Source organism: Bactrocera tryoni, chromosome 1 (genome assembly GCF_016617805.1).
Source record: "Bactrocera tryoni isolate S06 chromosome 1, CSIRO_BtryS06_freeze2, whole genome shotgun sequence".
NCBI classification, from domain to species: Eukaryota; Metazoa; Arthropoda; class Insecta; order Diptera; family Tephritidae; genus Bactrocera; species Bactrocera tryoni.
This window is the reverse complement of record NC_052499.1, coordinates 26,720,773-26,724,462: the sequence shown is the minus strand read 5'-3', so window position 1 is coordinate 26,724,462 and position 3,690 is coordinate 26,720,773. Positions and strand designations below refer to the sequence as shown.

Genomic DNA, 3,690 nt, shown 5'->3' with positions numbered 1-3,690 from the left:
GAGAATGCAACAGAAAATGTATAAGATTGGCAAAGTATAGGGTGTTACAATGTAATTTTATATTTAAACCACAAATTATTTGATTTTTATTTAAAATTTGTTGAAGAAATAGCTAGTCCTATTCAGTTTACAGATGTCCACTTCAGTCGGGTCTGCATAAATGAAACGAAGTCGGACAAAGGACCATCATAAATAAAGGTACAAATTCGGTTGTTTGGTTGAAATGGGAGGTCACCGGACCACTAGCGGAAACACTTAAGCACGATTGCTTTTAAATTTAAACAGTTGGAGCAATGGAGTATATTTCATCTCAAGTGGCTGAAGGCAGAAGCTTAACAGGAATAATGTTCTAAGTTTGTATCAGTTCTTGTACATCCTCTGTAGATTTTGCTTTACCAAGTTTCTGAATGAGAAATCTCAGTCGAAATTTCATGACTTCACCGGGCGTTTACACCCATGTCATTTGGAAACGAATTCAGTATTTTAGATCTGAACTTTGACGTACTCCATCCTTCATCTATCTTTTTGGACGATGCTAAAATTGCTTGAAATGCATTTGAAATTCCTAACTCATATTATTCTCCGGGTCTGGATTGTGCCTTCCAGCAGATTTTTCGAATTTTCCGAAAGCAAAAGATCTTGAATCACAAGAAGGTAATTGTCAAGACTTAAAAAATACAGATTCGACATCATAGCTTGAAGACATTTCTTAGCTTGCCTATTATAACGAAATACTAAAGCAGTCTGATTATACTTCCTGAGGTTTTGATTTACCTTGAATGATTGTCGTTAAAAGTACAAAAAAAATAAATGGTGTAGAGCTGGCGTTGTCGCATCAATTTCGTCTATCTTGGAACCAGTATTAACACCAAACACAATGCCAGCCTTGAAATCCAACGCAGAATAACTCATGCCAACAGGTGCTACTTCAGACTGAGCAGACAATTGAGAAGTAAAGTCTTCCCTCGACGAACAAACCGCAACTCTATAAGTAACTCAATGGATAATGGCAGCATCGGATGAGTCGACATTACGAATTTTCAAGAGAAAGGTTCTGCGGAAGATATGTATATGGTAATTTTGCGCATTGGCAACGGCGAATATCTCATTTGATGGAACAATGAGCTGTGCGAGTTATAGGACGACATTGACATCAACGAATTAAGAGACAGCGGCTACGTTAGCTAGGTCATGTCGTTCGAATGGATGAAAATGGATCAGGTGGAGAAGTACCTGACTTGGTATTTTGAATTGGCGCCAAATTGCGAAAAGAGAAAACGACTGGCGCGCTGTTGTTAACTTTGCTATAATCGCGTAAGCGGTGTCTACGCCAGTAAAGAAGAAGAAGAGATGCCGTAGAGTTTGACTTCAAGTAATTGCTTTTAGAATGGTGCAAATCTCAGTGCAGTTAAGTTTCCCCGACTTGGTTAAAATTTTTGTCCATTGAGTTTACGACACTTTTCTGGTAAGCAAGCACCGCCATTGTCGTTTTTGGGAAAACTTATGGGTAATACCATATATGCAAATAATTTGTATGTACATACGTACATATGTGTATAGTATGGACTATACAGTAGACGCTCGGAAATTAGAACCACTTTGTTTTTGGGGTAGTTCTAATTTGCGAAATGTTCTAATTTCTGGACAGTTTTTTTAACGTAAATAGTAAAACTAAGAGTTAAGCCACTTCCAAAAACTATATAAAAAACATTTTTTTTTTCTTATTTTATTTAAAAACATAACAAGTCAGTCCATTACATAACAATTATTAAAAAAAAACAACTTAAAATTTCAGAAATTAATTACAAATTCAGAATAAGGGCTCAGTTCAAAATTAATTTTTGTTTGACATATAATCAGTAATATTTGTTTGTTTTTTTGGTTTCTTTAAATCCGATATAGCAATATCGTTACGGAGGGCCAAAAGATTGGCTATATGTTTACTGGAAGACAATTCACTCTTGTTGCACTAATTTATTAAATTGTTAACGCTTTCAATAGCTATAGCATTTGAAATAACTGGTATGTTCTCAACAACATCGTCTTCACTGCTATCAGAAAACTCATCATCGCTACTTAGGTCGTAACCAGTTCCATCTTCAAACTCATCTCCATTCTATTTCTCGATGCCAACAATACACATGGAATTGTTTGGATCAATTTCTGCTAAAGAGTTTGATTTACTTGGAGAGCTTCATTGCAGTCCTCATTTTTGTTAAGTAACTGTGCTAGTGGCACATCATCATCGCTGTCGTATTGGTCAGAGTCCCAATTTAACAACTTTGTCCAAGAATTCCTCATCACCGTTTGCGTTATCTCATCCCAAGCTTGTTTCAGAAATATTATTGCCTTTCGGATGGAGTGGGATTTCAACAGACTATTCAGTGCACCACCTTCAGCTATTATTGCAGCAAGTAACTTACTTCTGTTAACAAGTTTTGTTAACTTTACGGGATTTTGATCAATTGGTTGCACAGCTGCTGTTACATTTGGCGGCAAGAAATATGCAACTATGTTGCCATCTTTGCTTTGAAGATGCTCAATTGGTGCATGCGCGGAGCAGTTATCAATAAGTAAAAGAGCCTTCGGAGGCAAGTTATTTTTTTGAGAAAACTGGATGACCTATAAACAAAAAAATATTTTAAAATTAAAGAAATTAAAAGCAAAATTATTTCCTCTTACTTAATTAATAAATATCTTGTGAAACCAATCATGAAAGATCCGAGACGTCATCCAAGCATTTTTGGAAAAGTTGTAATGAAGTGGATTATTAAAACCTTTGAAGCTCCTGGGATTTTTGGCTTTTCCAATAACTAAGGGCACTAATTTGTGAGAGCCATCAGCATTTGAACCAAGTAAAATTGAAATTCGTTCTTTTTGACTTTTGTATCCAGGCGCACTTTTTTCACAAGCAGAGACATATGTTTTATCTGGTAGGCAACGATAAAATAATCCGGTTTCGTCCACATTATATAATTGAGACTCTATTAATCCCATCTCAGTGACTTTTGCACGGAATCTGTGAATAAATGGAGTGATCGAGGCAATATCACTAGAAAGAATCTCGTCACCAATTTTTAAAAAACGAATGCCGTGTCGCTTTTTAAATTTAATAAACCATCGCTTGCTCGGAATGCATTTTTATTTTTATCGGAGTATTCTTCACCAAACATTTGTTCAGCTTTTTCCTTTAATATTGTTGCTGTCAATGTACACTTCCTTTCCCGTTGTTTTAAAAACCACTCATAAAGACGACTTTCCATTTTCGGGAATTCGCACTATGCATAGTTTTATTTTTTGCTTCCTGATAAGTGTTGGAAACCGCATTTAATATAGATGATCTATTTGACTTGATATAGCTGATGGCAGATTTGCTCACATTGAAATCTAGCGCTAGACGACTCCCTTGAACTCCTTTGTTCAGCTTTTCCAATATCTTTACTATGGTTTCCAAAGATAAAGTGTTTTTTTTACGTTTATTTAACATTTTTAGAAAGTTACTTTTAGTTTTCGGTAGAGTCTAGCAAAATATGTCCACGTGTATCAAATTTCACATAATGAATGACGAAAACACCAAAAATATGGCAAAACAAACACTAAAATATAACTTGGGGATTCCCCTTTCTATTTTACCATTGTTCAGTAAAATAAAACCCAAGAATGGGAATTCCCTTGTGTTAAAAATAAAAA

General features: G+C 35.3%; 1 pseudogene; it reads right to left on the bottom strand.

The window, feature by feature from the left end:
• Positions 1–2,166: 2,166 nt before the first annotated feature.
• Positions 2,167–3,141, bottom strand: LOC120766445 (annotated as a pseudogene).
• Positions 3,142–3,690: the final 549 nt, after the last annotated feature.